The 25293-nt window shown below is 28.5% G+C and overlaps 1 protein-coding gene across 1 annotated transcript in view; it reads left to right on the top strand.

Moving 5' to 3' along the window:
• Positions 1-5321: 5321 nt before the first annotated feature.
• Positions 5322-25293, top strand: part of LOC116775671 (irregular chiasm C-roughest protein-like) — a 56830-nt gene continuing 36858 nt past the window's right edge. The window contains exon 1 of the mRNA XM_032668609.2: positions 5322-5558. The gene's annotated coding sequence lies outside the window, so the exon portion shown is untranslated. The remainder of the gene's footprint in view (positions 5559-25293) is intronic.

Consider the following 25293-nt stretch of genomic DNA (forward strand, 5'->3'; position numbering starts at 1 on the left):
CTCCAGCCAAGACTCCAGCAACAGCAATCATCTGGGTCTCACTGTTACTCACTCCACATGACCACCTAAAATTTTCAGTATCGAGTTTCCAATAGTCGTACTGTACTATCGAAGAGCCCTGTCTATGGTAATTACACAATTAAGAATGCTAAGAATTTGTTGCTAAAATTTATTTACCCAGCCACATATTGCATTTTCTGAAGCTGAAAGAATACTTCTCCAAGCCAATGTGGTATTTTCACACAAATGACATAAAATAGACGTATAAAAAATACAAAATTAGGGCAAAGATACTACAAGATGTCAGCTACTAATTTTGACGTAAGGCAAGAAACCAGCCATCAAGATGAGGGTGAGTAGAAATCTTCTGCGAAGTCACGTTAATCTACCAAATTAATTTTGGCGGCGTGTGCTCATTATAAAAGTAAACATGAGGTTTTCTCAAATATTTATTTAAATTTTTACCCTTACATCGAATAACTTTGAAGAATTTCGATATCTGATTTGAAAACAGGGTAAAGTTAACTTACGTATCAAAACCTTTGACATAGTTGTTCCGAATGACTTTAATTTTATCTTTAGACTACAAGTGTGGGACAGAGGTGTGATTGCATTGTTTTCAAGAGGTTGATAAAACTTTCTTACGAACTTTTCCGTTTTATAATTTTCGAACGAAGTATATGAATTGTTCTAGAGTAATATAACTTATCGTCTTTCCCACGATCTTTTATTTCCAATCCGTTGGGCAGGCTGGGTGAAAGATTAAACTTCAGCACCATAGACTACAGATTTCCTTGGTAGATATAATTTGAAACGAAGCCATGAACAGAGAATTAATATTATCAATGTTATACGCAGACGCAGTTGGTTAATAATATAGTGATTATATTACGCTTTCAGATGTACTTTTATAGCAAATGATGATATAATGTTCAAAATAATCTAAAATGCACTGCAAAATGACGGACGGGTGACACAAGTAACCAAAAAGCCGCAGATACTTGACACTTTAAAAGTGTAACTAGTGTTCGAAATTTTCTACAGATGATCTTATAATGACAATACTCTTCCTTTGTAATTGTCATATAGTTCACAGCGTGAAATTCAGGGATAAATACCATAGAAAAATTTTCACAGTGTCTCATGGTAAAACCTGAAAATATAATTAAAAAAACATTTACGTTAATTGTGATCACTATTTTTATATCCTTAATTTTTTATATTTAATTTTATAACAAATTTTGTTTTGTACTACGTTGTCTCCTATCGTCATTATATTTACATACTGTATATAGTATACATAAATAAACTATAATTTCAAAAAATCATTGACAAAGTCAAGCCGTATTTCAACTAGAGGCAACTAACTGAAATTGACCACTCAAAATTATCTGTCTTTTCATTGAAATTACTCTTCCTTTTTTGTTTTTGTAAGAAAAGATCGAAATCTCAAGGTCGTTTGGTCAATTTACATAAAACATAGCTTATTTGCATCCGGACAGTGTTGAAAGTCGAAATCCCTTCTAAGTGAAGGGTAAATTCTTAAACACACCTAGGCGTTCCTTTATATTATTCGAATATTTACACTTAAGGACATAATAATGTTATTCAAAAGGTTAAGACGTTTTATAATAAAATAACGGAATCTTTTTACCCTTTAAGGCAAAGAAATGTTACGGTTAACAAGTCTTGAGTTTCTTTCAAAGAGAATGTTTGTTGATAATTTAAAATAGAGGTGATTATAAAAAGAGATAGCGAAAGTTTTCTCTCTTTATGGAAAGATTGCACATATAATTACATTCAACTCTTTTATCGCGATGTGACGATCAATAACATTGAAAGCCAGTTATTTAAACACGGAAATAAAGATTTGCATGACTTTTGAGATGTAATATATTCTTCTCTAGATAATTTTTAATTTTTCGTCTTTTATATTATAGAATAAAAATAAAATTTTCTTCGATTTTTGGTCCTCATCTGTATTCAACAGAAGCTAGATATTATCTGTGTGTACCCAATACAGCGAGACACTCAAAGAGATTTGCTAAAAGATAAAATTGTCAGTCTCCATTTACTCTGAGCTGGTATATGGGTACTAGATTGAAAGACATTTTGGAAATGTTGCAAGTACCAAATGTCACTGATGAGTGTCCTTGCCAAAGAAAAGACCAAAACATAAGTAAATTATATTAAAATTTAAAGTAAAAATAATTATACAGAAAAATAACTGACAATGTAAATGGTTATGTGGTCTAAACTAAAATTTGTGTCTGAAATAAAAATACGAATAAATTTAACAAATAATCGCTGAGATTAAGTAATATATTTTCAACTTAACATAAGCATGCGGTCCGACAAGACCATAAAAAATATCTTCAATAAATGAACAATTTCTTTTTTTTGTTTATTTATTCATGTTGAACAGAGGGCAGCCATGTCCGTATTGTTTCGATTCTGCGGTTTCCATTACATAACTAAATTTAAAATACACTCAAATAATTTGTTTAAATGAATATTATTTCTCGCTTGGACGACTGCAGACAATAATATGTTATTAAAAACATATGAATCGAGTTATAAAAACTATTTTAATATTCCATTACTCTATGAAGAAGTATATCATATAAAATAATGGACGGTCTTCACTAGATTCTCAACACTTTGCTGTATTTTAATACAATCCTTATAAAAAGCTTAAGATAATGTTTATTTTTATCCAAGCATCTAACCGGCGAGATCCAGTTATAAGAAATAAATACGCGTGGCGTATGATAGAGATGAAAATATATCAATAAAATAAGATGGATAGAGACAAGAGATGTCGCATTCGCCAGAGAATTCTAAAGGATAAATTGCAATTTGCAGTGCGACAAGTTTTTCCGTGTACATACTTTAAGTTTAAGTTCAAGAGATTTTATGGAATCCGTTTAATTAACGACACATCCAATTAACTTTGAAGCGACATGGAAGAGCTTTTTTTCTTGTATACATTTCATTGAGCATTAAAATTTCGGTTTTATCTTATTAACACTTATAACGACTAAAAAAGCGCACTACTTTTTTTGTAGAATGATTTCAATTGTAATTTGAGATTGTAAATAGAAGCCAGACTAATTATTCCAAGTTAATATTAGTAGAAGTTAATTGAATATCTTCAGGAGTTTTCTGACAAAGCCTACAACTGAAAGGAAAATAATATACAATATATTTCAAGGCATGATGATAGACAAAGTATTTAATATAAGGCTTTGAAGGCGTTGCGAATTATGGGAGAAAATGCTTTATATAACGCAATTGATTTAAGGCTACTTCAGTTTGCTTTTTTCTAGTTTCGGTTATTTTATTTAGAATTATCATAGACTTTTGTTTATAATGTGTAACTTTTGTAAAACATATATTTTTTTCAGGCACAGTTACTATAACTGAGTGATGTACATTTTTTAAAATAGAACCCGGTTTTTTGATTCAGAAACACATTTTTTGATTATTACCTGCCTAACCGTTTAATATTTGTTAAATTTCATTGATGATTTTTTTTGCTGTGAGGTTGTAATGGAGGAATACTAAGCTGTTGTAAATGCTTCTTGCCATTTCGAAGATATAAACATCGACGTAATCGTGTATATAATGAGCAATCATAAGCAAAACTGTATTTCGTATTCCAACATCCTATAGTCAATAGTTTCATTTGTCAAGTCCTTGCAATGACGTCTGTCAGAAATATTTTGTATTCTCAGCGTTTCTTTACATATTACATTCCATATGTGACAAAAATTTCTGCTCGGTCTGAAAATAAATCTAGGTTTGATAAGAATTCAATATGTTTGGAATTAAATTAAAATATCTTAAAAGTATGGATGTAATTTGATTGGTGATCAAAGAGACCATTGTTGTTCAAAGGTTTCCCTTCCTGATACAATTCCGTATTATTCGGGTCGGTGGTCAGAACATATCTCAAAGGTCAAAGTCATCAAGAAAGATACGCAATAAGGATAGATATAACCCCTAGATGTACATCAAGCTAGAACTAATCAATAAATCACTAACACGTCATTAAATTAGCTGTCTAAGAAGAAAAAATATTTTAATAAAATATTATTCAGAAGAAATCTGATTTACGATAAAAAAAAAATTAAATCCGAATTATGGGATCGCTTTAAGGTAATAATGGTACAAAAATAATTAATCGTCCCTAAAAAAAACCGTATTATTAATTTGAGAGCCCACCGTTATGGTTGTAAGGACACGCTTATGTTCCAAAGTTATGATTTACGGTAAACTCTTATTACGAACAGGTTCATTTTGTTCGTTTGTTATATGAAGTTACTTATTTAATGCATGTTAATATTATTCAATGTATACTTTCTATGTTTCAGATGGCGTGATCACTTAAAATGCTAGGTGTGAAAAGTTGGAATCGATCGGACAACTGATTTTGATAAATGACAAAAAAAATATATTTTCATCGCAGAATCAATTAAGTTTATAATTATTTTTTTGCAAAGAACATTAAAACAGCCTCTTTGATGTGACATTGAAGATACGAACATTCATGAATCAAAGCTACAACTCACCCCCGCCCAAGTAAGTGAAAACAACTTTAGTGGGAAAAAAAAGCTAATAACCTACTATCATTATGCCAATATAATAAACAGATATATTTTTTAATCTATGGCTAATACGAGATTATAGAAAAAAATTTACTACACGCATTGATAATACGAGCGCTTCTACCTTGTTTTGGAAGCTCTGCAGTGAAGTGTGAGAGAGATGAAAATAGCCAGCTTTCTGATGTTAGAGCGGGATGCTGACATTATTGCACCGGTGGTAAGGAGTGAAAGAGATCAATAATGAGAGGCCCGAGGAGTTGAAAAGGGATTTCAGATTAAGGTCGTTGTCGAGTCATAGATTAAAAAGTGTAAAATATAGATGTTTAGATACTGATTACGTTAATTTGTACAACTTGTAGATATATAGAGATAAGATTTTGTGTTAGCTGTGCATGTTGAGAATTTTAAATATTTTTTCACAGATTTTTTAAATATATAAGCACATATTTATTTTCTTTTAATTAAATTTTCTATGATATTATCTGAATTAAATAAAAATAACCAGTATATATGTAGAAGCATATATGATATGATGAATAAAATTTTATAAAAAAATTTCAATAGTAATTTCGTTTATTTTTATTTTATTTTAATATAAAGATACGATATGATATCTCCAAATAGGAGCATCTGTTTCTTTTTATTCTGTGTTTATTCAGCCTGGCCGGGGCGAGCGGAGCCTATACACCCTCAGTCACCGGCCAGACGCCATTGGCAACGTTCCGTACATGCCTTCGTTGTAGCTACAACCAGATATTTACGCGGCATCTTGGTTTTTTGAATTTCGAACGATCTACATACAGAGTGATGTGAGATTATAAACTTCTGGTTACAGATGACATAGTGGTTGAAAATTAAAAAAAAATATTTGACGTTTCTGAATTGGTTCATTGTTTTGGGAAATTTTTGCGTTCTGTTTATGGATTTTTGAACGTTGTGAGGGTGGAGGTGAGCTATACATTTTTAATGACGTAATTTCATCATGACATTAAAATTTTATTTCATATACCGCGGTCTCTATTAACAATAGTACGAAATAATACTAAATTATTTATTCCTTTTAATCTGCAAATGTGACGAACTTTTATTGGTTTTAGCTGTACCAGTTTCCGAAAATAAAACCAGCTCTAGTGGCGGCCAAATAAACGAGATACTTTAGTTATTTTATCGAATATTTTTGTACTTATTTACATTAAGAGCATTTTTAATGAAATATGGGAAAAAATACGATTCTCAAAAAAGATTGCGATAATTATTGTACACTAATTATCGGACAAAATGAGACGTGTAACTGAAGTTCAATATTATTTTTATTACGAATAGTAACATTAAGTCGATGCACCCGACTTTTATCATAATTGCTTTGATTTCACAAGTTAAAACGAATTAATCTCGTTTATTTTTTATTAAATATAAAGTCACATAATAATATATTATTATTCCATTAAAATTTACATTATATTAATGCAGCTAGTCTTTTCGTAAACTAAACATACGATAAGAAAAGGATCCTAATCGCATCACGTAGTATAGAGCGTATAAACTCTTTGTTACGGGAGGTAGGTGATTTGTCTGTTTGTATCAAGATTTACGTAAAATAGAAAAATTGTTTAGGGTTTGAGGAAAACGGTCGGTGTGATGTGGCGAAGAACAACGAGATGTGGAGAGAATGTTTTGGAACATTTGATTGATTAAAATGCTTAGAAGCATTCAGTTAGTATACATTGTTTTTTTTTTTCAATCACTTATCAGCCAGTTGTACTTAAAATGTTAATGATTTTAATCGGTAAAGTGTTTTCTAGTTTTTCTATATTTAAAAATTAAAAAAAAATACATAGTCGATGAATGCTCGTCTGTCAGAAAATAAATAATGTGTTAGAATTTATTTCACTTGTAATTACATCATATTAGACCGAATTTAATTACTCTAGGTTGATGATAAAATCTTAGCTTCATAATTGAAAGTATTCACTGAAATGTACTGTTATAAATTTGCATCAATATTTCAGACTTAAAAAAGGTGAAATGTTCGTGACTCCTGTCGTCATTTCGCCCACGTGAATCAAAGTACACATGCTTAACTTTTTTCGATGCGGTTGCTCTATTATTGCTTGTTAACCCAAAGCTCACAGCAGACTGTTATGACAGGAAAATAAAAACATATGCTCACAACGAATTTATACTACATTATTTTTATTATTAAAAAAAAGTTAAACTAACTTTTGAGATTTTGAAAATTGAATTCAATAAGTTTATTTAAATAATATTTCACTTGTCTTTTGTATTAAATTCTAAAGCACATACACCTACGCCTTGTTCGAGCGGTTAATATAAAATTAATTACGCTGGAATTTACGACACTGCGTTTTTTTAATGCTTGGTTTATTAATTTTTAATGTACAGTGTTTGTTGGGAAGTTATTTTTGTTTGTATTAAAAAAGTCCAACATTAAGACTTTAAGGATAAAATTATATTTGCATTCAAAATATAAACATGAACAAATTAACACTTTCATTATCAAAACTTTTGTATTTGAGGATGTTAAAAATTAAAACTATTTCTTTTTAATTTTTAATTAAAAACCGGTAGAAACATCGAATGTGTAATGTATCAAATGTTATAAATATAGATTAATTTGAAACACCGACCACAGAAGGCTATAATTTCGAGCAGGCATCCCTAATTCCTAATCTTTAATAACATGCCCAATATTAGGCTGTAACATAATTGATGAAAACGCTTCAAAGTAAAACTTTAGTAATTACGATAAATATACGCTACATATTGGATACAAATCGTTTATTATATAGAAAACTAACGTTATATCACTTACGAATATTAAAACCTGTTAAATTATGAACAGTATACACGCACACACACACACAAACATACACACACATATATATATATCGATAGTTGTTTTGACGTATTATTTCAATGATTATTGTACTATCGATATAATTTCATATAATTCTTAAATTATGAATAATAACTCTTATGATGTTATAAAAATAATAGTTATATAGGATCGATTTACGAATTTATATAATTATGTATTTATAATAGTATATCTATATATTGTAATCGTTTATTCCACTGGACTATGTACACGTTACGTATTTGTACACCTGCATGTGTACAATCTGTACATGTGTACGATATGTGTAAGTGTACTGCTGTTTGTTCTATACGTAGGTAAATTACGAATGCGTACCGTGTGAAGCCTCTTGCTATGTTAACAATGCACAGCAAATACGTTATCCGAATTTAGTGTAGGCTTTGAAGCTATCGATATATATTTAAAGCACATGTTCTTATGGATAGATATTTTCACGGAAACTTCTTAAGTATATTTAATAATTTAGAAAATAACTTTATAAAAAAATAACGTAGGAGAAACCGTAAAAACATATGTTTCGGATATTAATTTTTAATGTACATATAAACTAGTTGCTCCCACCAAACAGTCTGGCGTTAAGTACTCTTGTGTATAAATTTAATGACATTATTTGAACACGTACCTAATCTTATATGTAAGATATATTAATGTTCAAATTTAGACGTGAATTTAAGTATTTTCATGTTGTCCATAGTCTTAATATATATATTGGTGAGATAGATAAGAAAAAAAATTTAATCGCTTAAAAAGAAAAAAATAATAAATTAATTTATTAAACACACTTAAATAAAACTAATATTTTTCGGATTTATTATGTGATTTTTATTATTTAATACTATTGGTGCAAAGTAATCGAAACCTCGGAAGTATTACGTTTAAAATAATAAAGGACGCCTTCAACGCGTAGTAGTTTTGTTTAAATTAACAATCGCTAAATTCTTAGATCTCATAAAAAACACTGTCTGTCAAATATAAAAAAAAAGTTTCCAACACTGTCATAGGACTAACATTCTTATAATGTGCCCATATTATTTGCGTTGACGTAATTGTTAGGCTTTCAATTTTATTTATAATGTGTAAGTAAATAATAACTAACATGAAAGCAAACAAATAAACATCAATATTTAAATGATTTCAAAAGCCACTTCCGAATCAAATATTATGTTATGACACTAATGTTACTTTGTATATTTTAATTTCAAACTAAATTATACATAGAATGTATCTCAATCATTCTTCTTATCTATCACTATTGTGAGATTATGTTATTTAAACCTCAGTGATTTATTATATCGGAATGTTTGATTACTTTTGGTGAGCTTATAATGAAGTTATTATACTGTTAGCCGTGCCTTATTAAGATAATATTGCCTATAAAGTGATGTTTCCGAATAGATACGATAAATACAAATAGCACCTGTAATCAATACAAGTGTTTAGATAAATGTATGAAATTTGTGACTATTTCTGATTTAAGTCAAATTTAATTAAGAGTTAATTCAAAGTCAAAAGATGGCGCTGCTAGTTAACTGTCATATTTTATTAAGCGGACATTCCTCTTTCTTATCTGAACCAAATCTTAAAGTCCACTCCCCAAGTTTGGTGACGCGAGTTCATAATAGAAAAACAAGTATGTTTCGTCCACAACTTAATTAATTAGAAATATATTTATACAATCCCAGAATATTTATTAATAATAAAATGGCGTCCTAATGTCATTACTGTAAAAGCTAAAGTAATAAAAGATTAAATGTATCAAACAGATAAATATATGAGTAAGTATATTCCTGTTCATAATATTACGTTACGATTGCGTCTGTGAGACGCAAAGCTTGCCCTTGGACAAAATAAACATCAGTAGCCTAGCACCTGTTGGTCAATTATCCCAAGAGATCCCTAGAACTCGTTTCCACTTTTTAATATACACCACTACTATGATTCCTCGATTGTATATCACTTTATTTGAATATTATCACTATTATGCAGACTCGATTGTTGTGTTGTGAATTATTTAAGCCGTATTAATTACGTTTTATGTATAAGTGCCATTTTGAAGAATTATGTTATAAATAAATATTCAGTACAACGCATCTTATTAACATGATATCAAAGTGAAATAATTTTATAATTCAATACTACGAGGGATAAAGAATATTATTAATTTGAAAAATTATGTTGTTGTTAATTGCTAATTAAATAATATGAATAATGAAAATAATTATTTTATCCCGCGGACACACAATCGAGAACCGGTAGTTGATCGAATGGGAACTTTTTGTTGAGTCGACATCAGCGTTCGTTATTTTCAATGTAAAAAGATCTCGGGTTACTCCGGCTTCATTCACAGGCGGTCATGTATCGTGATATAACCGTTCCTTACACTTATTGTTTTGCTTACCGAGAATCAAGGCGACTCAGATTATGTTTTTGTATATATTATATAGGTTTTATAAAGTATATAATAAAATTTGTCAAAAATAGATAATTTGTAGACATTGGACACACTCAACTTCTCGTGATCACGGTAGCTAAGAAAAAATTAAACATAGGAAAAAATTGTGAAACAGCGAAGAAAAATACAAATAAAATTATTATTCGGCTGTCTGTTATTTAGTTGATTCCACGTTGGCTAAATCAAAAGGCCAATACGTTATCTGTATTTTAAATGATGACTTTAAATGTTGTTATAGCTCGTGTTTGTTGTACGTTGGCATGAATTAGTTTTTATTAAAATTAAATTAGAAGTTAGGTAATAACAAACATCAAAAATATGTGGAAATGAAATATATATTAAATTTTTTTAATTAAATTGGTTTACAATAAGAAATTCGTGATACTACATAAAGATTATGGGTATACCCTATACTAATGTTTTCCTATTGTGCTGCCATCTTTGTTTTGTTTCGCAAATCTAAAGGAAACGTCGAAATAAAGAGGTTATTTCTTAAATGCAATGAATTCTACTGTCAGGCGTAAAATTTTGACTTTTATAATGGTGGAAAGAAAATAACTCTGTGATATATATCAGTTTAATTAAAATTTAAATTGTAAGTGAGAATGAAGAATTCTTTAAAACAACCAGAAATACGAATCCTGATCTTTTCATAAACATATCAACTTATCGTTTATTTAGTAGTGAAAACATTATCATAAATAACTAGTTTTTGCATGCGACTTGGGCCGCGTTTATTTCAGAATTAGTAATATATGTATAAAGGGCTAATTCTATTCCGCCCTAGAAGCCATAAATATCCAGATATTGGAATTTATTCAGTATTTTTTTTTTCTTTTTCGATCGAACAGAATTAAATATCCTATATCCGTCTCCTGGTTCTAAGCTATCTCCCCACCAATTTTCAAGCATATAGCAACAGCCGTTCTTGAGTTATAAACAGTGTAACTCACACAACTTTCTTTTGTATATATAGATAAGTTTTAACAAACAAATCACATAGTCAAATGCAACATTTACATTTATCTTAGTAGAATTTCATCGATAGGTTCAGCCTTTCCCATTTATAATAGCATTTTGAAATTATTGCTCACGTATTAATATCTCTTTATTTGATAAAAAACTTGATAATCTTTAACTATTTACATCGATGCTATAAATGAACTAGGAAGTTATAAAAGCTATGGAACTATAAATCATAGCTGTTAACAATTTTCTTGTTTCATTGTTTTCAGTAGCGCGTAGTCACTTAATTCTTATCAGAGCGTAAATTAAGTCTTAAAACGTGATGTATTGATAAGCATTGATTTTGAACCTTATTGTCTAGATTATAAGTAAAATTATTTGTTCATCTGAAGTAATTCTTGATACATTAGTACATTTTAAATGTATGTGACTTACAATCTTGTGTAACAATATACTTATAACATATTGTAAATTTTAAAACTATAAAGATAGTGAAAATAATTTGTTCTAGAAAATATCAGGCAAGCTGGCCTTTCAGTTAGGTTTTATTTAAAAAGCTCTCCGGACTCTAAAGTACACACTTTGGTTGAACTTTTCTTAAAGTTATAAAGTATGTTGGCTGTGCTTTCAAATGTGCTCGGAATATCTTATGAACTGTGTATGTGTTAAAAGTAATTGATAAAGTACTCAAACCAAATGTTGCGAGACGAGCTATAAGTTAAACCGCATACAATTTTCTTAGTACCATTAAGAGATTGCATAGAATTTTTAGAACGAAAGTCGGTCATTTCTTTGTTTGGCCCGCCCACGTACATACCTAGCGCGGGCGTTTACGAGGTGGCAACGTTTCGCATCTTGGTGAAGATTTGAATTAAAGTTCAACCTTGACAATCTTAGAGAATGTGAAACTGTTAAATGTATGAATGAATTTGCTCTACATAGAAAAAATTATAATAACTCGGTGACAGTGCGTTAAATATACATTCGTTGGTGACTATCTGGAAAAATTTATTTTGGCAAAAAAACTTTTCTCCTGTTACTATTATTCTATTATCTATTAATGTTATATATACGAAAAAATGTACAGATGAATATTTGTTACCATTCCACTCTATTATAATAATATAACTTACAAATAAGAACAACAAAAGGCTATAATTTATCTCGAAATTCCGCGTAGTTCCCGCGGGGACATGGCAACAGTACATAGTAACAGTTATATTTTTATATGAAGTCACGTAACAGACGATAGATGGCGCTACCCGCTTGTTACCGAATTTATTTTTCGAGCACACAATTCGTTTCTTTTTGAACCCAATTCAAAGTTTCAAAAAAAAATGAAGGCGCGATCGCTTGTTATATAAAATTTATAGTATGATAAGGCATATTATTTGTGCCATTATTATGAACAACTGTAGCACTGTTTTGAATTTCTCGACCTAAACTTTCACCTAAATATATTAAAAGCAGACCGCAAAGCGATAAAGTAATTGAAACAGTTTCTGGTCTAAATTGTTATTAATTGACATTTTTTTTGGTAATAACCAGGTAATAAAAGAAAGTAACAATGGCTAAGTAAACGCTTTCTCTTAATGTCATTGTTATGTTATTGTAAAGTAACACGGCTTTATCATTAGACGCCTTGTTATTTTGTGATTACTTATTTCATTAATGGCTATTTGTGTGCGTGTGTGATATTTGAATTTAGTGTGGTTATATTAGAAGTTAGAGTATACAACCTTAGAAAATCCGAATGCCATTTTGTAATAAACCATTTTAAATTAATTAATACTGATTTGATCTAAGATTAGTATATTTTTAGATTTAAAATTTGTATTGTTTGAATTTACTAAATAAAATATATTAGCTCGAAATAAAAATTATAATTTATAAACAATAAATCAGCACATAGGGTTTTGTAAGAGCCTATTCCTGTAAAATCAACTCGTGTATCTTATACTAAAGTGATTCTTTTTTTCCACTTTAATTCCATTTTTTCGTTCATTATGTAAGGAATGCGTATATAAACAGAATTTCCTAAATGAGTTTCTGTTTTACGTAAACTGACATAAATTATAACAAAAATATACAGCCTTATAAATATGTTACAATTCCACCCACACGATCTTTTTCGAGAAAATATATGAGCCTTTCGCCCAAAGCTAAAATGGATGAATATATTGCTTTTTTAATTCCACGTCCGGTGTTTTATATATATTTTTTATTGGATACGACATAATTAAGATTTTCCACTTTTGAGAATATTCAAGCGTTTTGTTTGAAAGATAAATTTTATACTTCTTTTGTGATGTTATGAGAACCGTTCAGTCATAACAGTGACTATATAGTTTTGAGCTTCATTAGCTTTTAGAGTAATTTGTTATTGTCTTTAAAATAACTAATAATGTTTCTAAAATATTATAACATATTAAGACAGTTTGTCGCCATATTCCGAGCTTGTGGTCAATGTTATGATTTTGCTATTTACTTATATTAGGCGTAACTCTATTTTAGAACTAGGTTTTTTTGCCACGGTTCCTCAACTTGACCCAGATGTAATCAATATAATTAATTAAAGTGCTTAATAATTTTAAGTATATATATATAGGTATCACCTCTCACTGGCTTATTTTATATGAAAAGCCATCTCTAACTATATAAACTATCGTCTACTAATAATTAGGCCAATGTTTAAATGTCGACCGATCCCAGAAATATTCAGGTCGATATTGAGACTAAATTAATTAATGATTTTAATTTAAATTTACTCACTCAATATATAATAACGAATAAACCAATTAAACTGTTAATTAATAGAGAGCTTTATTTGTATTAACCTTATTCATATCTTCTTGTAGGTTAAATAAATAATGAACGTAATTGGATCCAGGTTTTAAATACATATATATATATATATATATATATATATTTTTTTCAATAAAAAGGAGGATTATTGATACAGCCGATCACAGCGTTATATTTACAGAGGTTGTTATTGTTTCATTTTTATCGTTATAGATAGTTTGAAGGAAATTTTCGACATTTATAGCCAGTATAAAAGAATTATGGTCTTACCTCCCATTTCGGTGTAAAGTAGATAAAATATAAAACATAATTTACGATCGAGGTTTTTTGCGGGGAAAATCAATTTTGTTTTATGCTATACGATCGGCAAAACTAGTCCCATAATAAACTTTTGAACTGCTAATATTTTTTAAATTAAAATTTATATCTCAAAATGATTTTATCTTGAGATACATTTTATGACAATGCTATTTATAAAGAAGCATTTTTACAAATCAATAACCTTGATGTTTCTATTATTATTTTATTTAAATAATATTGTATTGTATTTTGATAAAAATATTATATATGTTGTCAGTGTTGTATGTGTTATAAATGTTTTAGTATCACTCCTACGAACATCATCATCAAACATGTTGTAATTCATGCAGAGTATCTTTTTTATACGTAGCAAATGTCTTTATTACGGCCGGCATATTAGAAGGCAAAGGTTTTTATTGGTACAGAGTTATAAGCTAAGATAAAAAAAACCGTACTGATATGTTTTATAATACATATACAGAGACGTTTAATTGAAAAAAAAAAATCTAGTCCAATTTGGATGCAATTTAAATTACTCGTATATAGCTTTTAGTGTTCCTACAAAATGTTTTGGATTGGTGGTCCGCAGATAATTAATAGCCGTTAGAATAAAATTGGATGGAAAGCAATAATTAACAATAAGACACGTGTCTATTGCTGTAGTTATACTTTTTTAGAAATAAACACAAAAACCGGTACCGGTTTTAACTTTTTGCGATAAAAAGAGAACGTTCTAATTTTTTTAACTAACTTCTTATTGAAACAAATTTGGAAGCTTCTGGTTTGTAAGTACATATATTTTTTATTCCCTCATTGTTGTTAATTTTAGTTATCTGTTTTTAAAAATTAAAAATATAAAACTTAAAAAGTGCCTTAACAGTTTTGTTTGGACTGACTAAATTCCAAATAATGCATAAGTTATGTCATCGAGGCACTCCTTTAATGTCGTTTTCGTAAAGAAACGCTCCTAAGTTAAAAGTTTAAATTTGAAAATGTCCTCTCCACATATTCTTGAAGAAACAAACTAATTATTTATTAAATGGAGTATCCACCATTATAGAGTAAGTAAGATACGGCAGTAATTACGTAATTTTTTTCAATATACATATATAATAATAATGTAAAAATTTACATATCAATTTAAAAGTAATCAAATTATTTGAACATCTCTTGGAACAATAAATAATAGCAGAATTTTTTCTTACACATTTTAATTAATAGTTTCTTTGGTCTGTAATTTCCTTTAGTTAAATTAATATTTTGGTTTAGTAAGTTTTCATGAACTTTGCTGGAAATAGTTAGCAAAGAAAGTACTAAGATTATACGATAAATACAATCTTCATTGTATTCTCATGAATAAAGACTTAACTGAAAAATATTAAACATAAAATTCTATTTTTAACTTGTTAATAGAAATTAAGTTCTGTAACAGCTTCTATTGTTTGTAATTTTTTAAATAAATTTTCTTTTACACATTTTTTAACTTAAAATATAGTTTTAGTAATAACTTAAATCAATTCTGTTCAATAAATATATTTGTATTTTAATACAATTAGTATCATATATATAGAATTGTTTTACCAAATTCCACAGCCATACCAAAAGGCACGTGAATGCAATTCATAAAATTAAATAACTTTAATTTATCACCGGTTTATTTTATTGGGTGCTATAAATCAAAGCTAATGTAGAATGCATGTCGTATATTGCAATAAATTAATAATATGTTTAGTCCAAATCGAGATATGTTTAGTCCTAAATACTACAAAATATTATTCAGTATGGCAAAGGACGTAAGAAATTGAAATGAAAATATAGTTCAAACATTATTATAACATTTTTAGATTAAATTAAATAAACGCAGAATAGTGAGACTGCAAAAATAGGAATTAGCATATCAATTTAAAACTAAGCATACAGAGATGAATATTACTGCAAACTAACAATATACAATATTAAAAAAAAGTTATTAAGAAAAATATCAATTATTATTATATTATAATGTGAATGAAATTCACAAATGTATGAATTTCATTCACATTATAATATATATTTAAACCAACCAGCTCAAATTCACTTAAATATTAAAAACTACCGTTATAAATTAATAACATTGAATGGGATTTTTAAATAGGAACTTAATCAATGGCATTTCAAATGTGACGGTTAAAGCATTTATAGCATTAAATTCATAGTCGCAAGCAAGGACTCGATAGCTTAATTGGCAAAGCGATCATGACACGATTTCTTGACACAGGTTCGAAACCTGATTTTAAGTTGATCAATTAATTTACGTTCACATGTAATTTATGTGAATCTGATTGCGATTTTGTAGTTCAATAATGATATGCAATAAAATCATGATTTTTTTTCAATCCATATAAATGCGATTTGAAAATTAACGAAGCATCGGATAGAACCTAGCTATTTTAATGAGCATAGTTGAGAAAGTGGAAATGGTTTTATAAAGAAATTGTTACTGTTGCTGCAGTAGTTTTTGTGTTGTGAAGAGAAACATTATAGTGATATCAAACCTTAAGATATCTGTTAGTAGCACAAGCAAAGTAATAAAGTTTTCAGTAAACATTTTCATGAGGTATGATGAGTCACAATATTATAAATGATATTGTTTTAATGAGATCTAAGACTTTCTCGAGTGCTCATTAAATGAAACTATTATTTTTCGCTTTATACTAAGCGTATTTTATTATTTTAAAAACTTACATACTCCCAACGTGAGATGTGTCACACATCTCGTCTGCCCGTGATCACAGTTGCTGCAAAGTAACCGAAACGTCGGGAGTATGTAGTTTTTTTGTAAGTAATATAATACCCGTAGTACTTATAATACGAAAAATATATGTTTCGTTTTGATATTGTTCGAGTTCATTTTGGTTTTATATATAAATAAATTAATTAAAAATTTACACCCTCATGGAATATATTTGATGATAATATAATATCCATTCATTATTAACACTTTATATTATTATACAGTCAACTGTATTTTAAAGTAAATAGATTCACATTTTATAAAACAAAACACATTTTGTGCAAAGTCTGTAAGACTGCACTTGCTTTTATTTTAATGGTAAAGCTTGTCTACATCGCTGAAAGTAAATTTAAATAAAACTAGACATGTTTTTTCATTCATATAAAGTTTAACGCACCCTAAGCAGAACTGGTAACAAGTGATGGGTTAAAACGTCGCAAAACAGTACGTAATTTACAATAAAGGATGACATCTATACGAAAATACACCATAGTGTTTTGCATTACGACATCATGTTGAATGAAAGTTCGCGTTTTACGACCTTTTCCAGTTGAGCGGAATTGTAGACAGCCACGCGAGCTATAAAACTCAAAGAAAAATCAACTTCATGTCATAATATTAGGATGCAAATTTGCCCAACACAAATATCACTTCTATGACGGTATTTCGTGATATGCAACGTACTTGTATAACAGGTTTGCAATTTCTACCTTTTCCCAGATGTTCCGACTTTTTGCCGATGTGACTTGAGCAGAATAAGAATTTTTTTTCAATGAATGAGTCAGCGCTCCTTGGCATCGCTGAGTATATTTGATATGTGGGCATAAATAAATTGACAGATTTACTGGCTATATTAGCATCACGTATCGGCCTGATTGAAAATCATGAGAACAGAACCCCTTATTTGGAATACTGAATTGAATTGAGGACAAATCTGTCCTTTCAATTATATTTTTATTTGAGTATTCGAAGTGAAGTGTATAAAGTTAACATATATTTTAATAAGCACGTAAAAATATTTCATTTGGGAATTAATTTTCTGATTTGAAAGTTTTTATTAATGCCAAGTAGTCTTTATTGAAAATAGGTATAGAATTCATTATACCCAATAAGAGCGGAGTATCAGTAAAAAGTTTTGAATTTTTTTTTTATTGAAGATCTTCTGCTGTCGGATGTATTATAAAAATAATAAAGAACAAGTAATCTAACGTTCTGAAGTATTAGCCTTCTTAATCTTTGCGTTATTTACTGTAAATTTTTAATATCTTGAAAGTACAAAAATATTTTAACATTAGGACGTCACCAGCTTCAACGAGCATGAAGTCGCGGGCAAGTTAAAGCAAGTTAAAGTTGTCTGTTGGCTTTATAACACATAACTAAATTAAATTGCGTCATAATTTTTCCATAAAAAACATTAATTTGGTAGACATGAATTATTGCTCAATTATCACCGCAAAGCTTTCGGCATATTAGTGTTTCACGTGAATTGGATTTAAATTATGCATTTTTACATCAGCTTTGCAGTTTTAATTTTCACCGAACACGCCATTGTCTGAGTCGGAGTTTAGTACTTCTAACTTCATTACAAAGTTTCACAAAGTTCATTGCGTGCTGTAAGATATATTGTCATCAAATATAATTAAAATAAATCGCAATGTAATCTAATGTTTATTTAACGTTGTTTCTCTCCATAGACCCTACGTCTTTATTTTAAAATAATGAGAATTGGTAATGAGAGATAGTTTCAAACAAGCATATTAGGTTTAATATACTCAAATATCAAATATTCAGGTTTCGTTCTAATTGAAAATAACTAAACAAATCTTTTAAGCTGTTTCAAAATAGATAATTATTTAGATACCTACACAAACTCAGTTTTGAACATTTGAGGACAATTATTATTGTAATAGGTAAACTAAAAAATAATTATCTCAAAGTATTTATCAATATATTTAAAAAGGAGTATTTTATGTATGAAATTTAAAAAAAAAAGTATTTAGAAATACATTTAATTATTAATAGAGTGGTAAAAGGCAATAAAATTCTTGAACGTAGACAAATTGTAAAACCCCCAAGCGGTATTCTTGTCGCAAAGCAGTCGAAAATATTTTAAACGGAGCTCCGGTGAAATTGCATTATTCGCCGCGTCCTAGTTTAGTAGAGTCACACTTTTATTATTAAAGCTTATTTTTAAGCCATGATAAAATAGACTCTACAACTCTACGATTCTCCACAGAAAAGCAAGATGATAGTTTCTGTCTAACTCTAGCATGGGGATTTAGAATTTTGAAAAGACGACTGATGTTCGGTGTTGTTTTTTCCAGATCATTTAAAGTTAATGTTTAATATCTTTTTGATTTGAAATTTACTCTCATGTATATACATCCTTATTTGAATTTAATTATAATATTTAATCTATAGATTGTATGTAAAAAAAAATATTTAGTACTCAAATATGAACTTATTTGATAAAATAGATCAAATCATATTATAAGAAAAATTGTATTCTTTTTAGGAAATGATGGTATTTTCGAAGGACTTTAACGAGTGTGCTAAGGAAATATATGTGAAATATTATCATATATATATGATGACTACCGTCCAAAAGAACTCATTTTAATCTTCTTTAATTATTTGTCTGCGAAATACTCTAAAAGCATGCGTAATATTTCAAACGTAATTAACTTAATTTGACTAACTTCTATACTGTATTAATAAGTAGTAGTGTTGCCAGTACAACATTGTGAAACAGTAAAAAAACATAAATTATTGCATAAATATATTACGTTACTATAAATAAAATGAAACCGTAATTCCTAAAATAATAAACGTATCTTTCATATCAAGCGCGTGTAATATAATTAAGTATACATTAAAGGTTATTTGATATTTTTTTTTCATAATTCATGTTGTTTTAAGAACAAGTTCTGGAATTAGAAGGCGTGCATCGCTATACGGAGTGGTTAAAATAAAGAATCAATACTCTCAAGATTCTGTGGTGTACAGTTAACAAAACAAAAACACAAAGTTTTTATTTTTAATTAGAAACCAATTATAATCTAAATGTTTGGGGAAAAAAAACGTTTTTGTTAAATTGAATTGTGTGATAATGTAAAGCAATTACATATAACATATAAAAAAGAATATAATATTAGTTTATTTTTATTTAAATAATACAAATTAATAATAATATGATTTGATATTTTGATTTGATATATAATATATGACTCGTTATATTAAGAAGACTTGCATCGCGAATATTGAAATCTCTATAGCTTTTATAAACCGATGGACATTAAAACCGACAACTAAAATATTTTAGAGACTTAATTTTAATTTTAAAGACGATTCGTTTCATTTTAAATTCTTTAATATATATTAATATGATAAATAGATTAAATTATATTAAATACTATGTATCCTAAACAAAACTTTATTTTCTGACGGTACGATTGGTAACAAAAATAGCGGAACGGCAGGTGCATTGGACATATAACCGGCTTTGACTTGTCGGGAAGTTAAGTGGCTGGAATAGTATATTTATATATCAGAATATAAGATGGCCGCTTTGATTTTATACACAGTATCATATAGGCAATATATGTATACATATATATATATATATATATATTATACAACACTTTATTATGAGAGAAAAGACCTGCTTACAAATTAATATAAAAATTGTTTCGCTCCAAACGAAGACTGTACCAATTATCGTAAAGCATAACCGTTTCTCTGACGCAATTTAATATAATACTCGAGAAAGTAACATCTTGATACAAACTAAAACTCCCACATTTAGGAATCCTCTTTGTTGGCGAGAACCTCGCTGATAAATATATTATTTGTATTATATATTTTACTATATGTAACTTCAGCAATCTACCCACACATCTATAGAAAGGAAATGCCACTCCTTTCCCGTACCCATAAGAAATGTACATCGCCTTTAAGGATCCTAATAGATTGATTTTATACTATACATGCAACTTCCTTTACATAGACTTCGTTGAATACATTTTGATAATTTTGCAATTCATTTCATACAAATTTATTCAACTGCAGACATAAACATAAAACTTTGAATATGTTGTTTAAATAACTAATTGATTTCAAACAAAAATTAAATATTTTGTTATGACATTCAAGATGTTATATTTGTTTGCACATCAAACAATCTTTCTGTAGATAAAGAAATTGCTAATAAATATTTAATTTGATTGATTAAACGCATAAAAAATCTATCAATGAATGCACCGAGTTACGTATTAAAACGGGACCTGTACACAAATTGCGTTTTGTACTTGACCGCTTTCCCCGTCAGAGGTCTTTCGAGATTGGAATGCAAATAAAAAATAAGAAAACAACCCCGGCCTTTGTGAAATGCGAAATAGAAACAGATATTTTTTCCTTGCACTAGATGTAACTTTAATTATCTTCTAAGCTTAATATCTTCGTTTATATTATTCCGTAAACTTTTTTTATTATGTGTTCATGTTTAAATACAATACTATTATAGTTTCTTTGAAGATTTTATATTCATCATATAATAATTTTTTTAATACAGGTCAAACCAGATTTTATATTTAAGTTCACTCGCCTACTTAAAACGAATTTTGAAATCGGTTTAATTTAGTGATTATGTCAGAAAAAAAACACTTTAAAATAACACAGACGATAAATTTAACTGACTGACAGCCTGAGTTAAGACACCTACAAATATCATAATTAAAAAATATTATAACAATAGCCTCAGTGTTCTTAAAGATTATCGTCAAAACACAAAAACTTTTACATGTATGATAGTAGAAATGGTAGTAGTGAAATGTTTATTAGTCTAACTGTACAATAATACTGGTAATTTCGACAGAGAATGCACCAATTAATTCAGAGACTTCCGTGAACTTAAATCAACAGGTTTATAACATGTTTGTAATCGTCGCCGGCGCCATCTCGACACCGCTATTTAAATTATTTCCTTTTTATCTGTGAGAATTTTTTGTTAAAAAAAAAAATACCTATCGTATATTTGAATTGTAAATTCTATTTTGCATACAGAACACGGTTTCCTATTTGATATACTATTCAAAAAAAAAAAATGGACTACAATAATCCTGACTAACGTGGGTGTTAATATTCTACATGATAAAAATTTTCCATAATACAATTTTTGCACAAAGGATATTTTTTTATAAATATCAAGCAAATGTTTTGCTTTCTCTTCGATAGTGTATTGGTACGAGATGAACCAACCATATATTTTCTTATCCCAAACCCATAGCAATGCGTTACGGATACAATGTTTTTAGAAATAACAGTCAAACGATTGTCCAGATACTTGAAACATTACCATATTGATTGAAACGGTGGCCGACCGCCCGGTGGCTGGATATCAAAACAAATCAATCGTCAATAGTTTACAATTCATTTGGATGTACTAACGACATGAGAGGTACAAATGTACATGCATATAATTACGCATATGCACATAAAAACATAGATTAATATACTCGTATAGGGATAAAAATATTCTATAAAAAATATATATCTTAATAATTGTAACACAACAATTATAAATATGACTTAATAAAAAAAATATATCATTCTTTATAGAAATTGAATTGTAAATACCAATATATTTTTTATTTAAATATCACTGTATCATAAACGTTCACTGATACTTTAATATTCCAATATAAACTGATAAAAAAACTTGTCTATAATAAACACTTCTCACATATACAATGCGTTAGTTTTCATCTTATTTACAATAAGGGCATTTTGTAGGCAAGCTGATAGCTCCCTTTTTTACTACAACAGAAATCACTTAAACGCTTCATATATATATCAAATATTACTGTGTTCATAACTCAGACAAACTTCATTAAAATTTAAATATCTATGTGTATCTTCTTCAATACAAACTGTAATATTCATGAATATCGTTTAAAAAAATAACATACAAATTAATCACGCATGTCTTGGGCTAAACCTAAAAATCATTTTAGTTAAGTCAATACCAAAGTTTAGTATGAAATATATAGCTATTACAAGTGCCTTAATACTCCATATCCACAAATATGTAAATCAAGGCCAACGAGACTGTGATATTTCATTATACCAGTTCTTTGATAGCGAAATGTCTGGTATATGTATAAATTTTGATTGAATAATGTACATCCTCTTATAATATTCTGTCATACAAAACACATACGTCTAAAGTAATACAAATTATGAGATATGATATAACGAAGATTTTTACGTATATTCATTTAAACGAAACTAAGGTTTTCGGATATTACTTAATCTTTTATTATTTTATAACTACATAGTGTCACGACACTTTCATCTCTGCCCACGATCACGGTTGCTGTAAAGGTACTGAATGAGGGGATTATGTGGTATTAAAATAATAATAAAAACACGTAGTAATATTCGAAAACCTTAGTTCCATTATAAGATATTTTTGGAAACAAAGTAATAGACTAAAAACCTTTCCATGGAATTATAGTAAAAAGCAATCGCTTTAAGGGTTTGATTATTACAATGTTACCCATTCATTTATAACATTCCAATTCTGACAAGATGCTATCTTTTTGTCACAATCAATGGGTGGCGTGATGATATATGGATAATGGGGCAGTATTTTACACTCCATTGAACAAAGCTCTGATAGGAAAAAAATGTACACTGTACACTGGATATGCTGAAATATCATTGTTAAATTTAACTCGGTCTTTGTTAATTAAAATTTTCTGTAATTTACTTTGACGTACAGCTTTTTAGTTCAATATTGTTGATTTTAATTTACAATAAGTACAGAAAAAAATATTTTATTTTATTATACATATTAATATTAAAAAGTAATGATATGATAATAATGAATGATGTTTTAATGCATGTAGCTATAACAATCCTTTCATTTATTTTAAAATAACGAAACGAGATATAACAAAACTATTTTATAACCACTATACAGCAAACATAACGAACTTTTTCTGTTGAAATATTAAAAGTTAATAAATTCTAAACATTACCAAACAACAAATATCAAAAAAATATACAACACCTTTGAACTTCGGAATGGTGACGGATAGTACTGACCCTTGGTAATGAAATTTTGCTCCGTTGTTTGAATCACGATCAGTTGTTTCAGTGGGAATAAGGTGGCGGTCAAAAGGATCTGCCCTGAATAAATTAATTAGCGGTCGGATACTCTATTTGGAATAATCAATACAAAACTTTCCTGCGGAGCCTTTTTGTTTCGTGATAACTGTTTTCTATCATGACTTATTACGTGACGTATATTTTTGAAAATAGACATGCATATTAGAAACGGGATTAACATATTTTATATTTTCATTAATTTTCAAAAGAATAATATTTATTGTATTTTTATACTTATTATACTAACTGTTATGAATGACCCACTGTCATATTAGTTTCACACTCTAAAAACAAAGTAGCATAACATATATTTATTAATTGATAACCAATGATCATATCATAATGTTGATAAGGCGAAATATATTATAAGTAATAAAAAACAGTTCCTTTATTACTTAATTGCACTTGTAGTAATTTAAACTTTATTATAAACGTAATTAAATCCAATCTGCTATATCACGTTACTGATAGAAACGTATTAACGACTTTAAAAGCATTTGGGTCATATTTTTAAAATTTTAAACTGACGGGAACTGTTTTGGACGGAAAATCAACTTATAGGATCCATTACCAATCGAATTTCAGTATCCAATTTGCAAGTGAATAAGTTTTAAATAATATCCTTAAAACGGATAACGTTTTTTTTTTTTATTCCATCGGGTATAATTTTTTTATTAAATTAACTTTCTAAATTATGTAATAAAGGTTTGTTTTACGGAACTTAGCTCACACTTGACTATAAATGATTATCCTACAACATTGAATATTAGCTTCAGGGATAAAAATGTATTATTATAAAGACTTAAAAATAAGAGTAAAGGTTATGCTATTTATATATTTTTTATGTATAAAAGGAACTCTCGAATAAAATATTATTGGAACTGACATTTTTTTATGTACCAAGGCTCAATTTCACTCTATTAAGGCTGCATGCGTAAACGAGGCATCTACGTCACGGACGTTGGCTACATCCGTTCCCAGAAGCGAGATAATAAGAAAAAAACTCAACCACCAACCTGTCGCTATCGACTTTTTTATGCTCTCATTCTGAATTCTCTTAAGCTTTCGAGAGCATTTTGATATATATACTAAATATATTCTATAGATCGTTTTTTAGAGTCGTTGCATATAAGGTAAAGAATTTATCTCTCTTCTAATGAATTAATATTGACATTATGATTTTCAAAGTATTTAAAGAGAGACATCAAAATTAAATAAGCAAAATTTGAAAAGTGTAAAAGAACTGTAAAGTAAATTTATCTCCAGGGCAACAAAAGCTGTTGGCAATTCTCTTTGTATTCGAAAACAGAAAGCTTTG

This window comes from Danaus plexippus, chromosome 27, assembly GCF_018135715.1.
Source record: "Danaus plexippus chromosome 27, MEX_DaPlex, whole genome shotgun sequence".
NCBI classification, from domain to species: Eukaryota; Metazoa; Arthropoda; class Insecta; order Lepidoptera; family Nymphalidae; genus Danaus; species Danaus plexippus.